At 38.8% G+C, this 570-nt stretch overlaps 1 long non-coding RNA gene across 1 annotated transcript in view; it reads left to right on the top strand.

Annotated features, from left to right (window-relative positions):
* LOC119593906 overlaps positions 1–570 on the top strand; it is a 69,206-nt gene that overhangs the window by 19,288 nt on the left and 49,348 nt on the right. The gene's annotated exons all lie outside the window — the stretch shown is intronic.

Below are 570 nucleotides of genomic sequence, written 5' to 3'. Positions count from 1 at the left end.
CGAAAAAATTTCCCTCTCTCCCCTCGCCAAATATTCACCAGGTCGGCTGTGCTGGGCGCATAAGGCCCTGTTTTAGCATAGGCTGTAAAATTCGGGGCGTAATTTTCGAAGGGAGACTCTTCAAATATTACTCCCTAATTCAAGACCAATAACGAGAACCTCCTGGCACTCATGAATATTTTCTTTGCAACTTCAAAAATGCCTGACAATTTCCATCTTGTTAGGGCGGAGGAGGGAGATGTATTTTACGTTTTCTATTTTCGTGATGCTGTTCTTGGGCAGACTTGTGTGTTTTTTTTTCTTCTTCTTCTTTTCCCTCTTTCTCCTTCTTTCTCTATGTTTTTTTTTCTGTTTGCTTTGCTCTTTGTTTCCTTCTTTCTCCTTCGTTCTCTATATCTTTCTTTTTGCTTTGCTCTTTTTTTTGTCTTTCGCCTTTTTTCTCTATATCTTTCTTGCTCTTGTTTTGCTCTTTATATGTTAAAATGTCTATCTGCCTGTGTGCCTGCCTCCCTCTATTATACATTCTGTTTCACTATTTTTTTTCTCTCTCTATCGCCACTACTACTACTA

Source organism: Penaeus monodon, chromosome 33 (assembly GCF_015228065.2).
Source record: "Penaeus monodon isolate SGIC_2016 chromosome 33, NSTDA_Pmon_1, whole genome shotgun sequence".
Taxonomy (NCBI): Eukaryota; Metazoa; Arthropoda; class Malacostraca; order Decapoda; family Penaeidae; genus Penaeus; species Penaeus monodon.
Note: the sequence above shows the minus strand (reverse complement) of the source record. Positions and strands in the feature narration are given on the sequence as shown.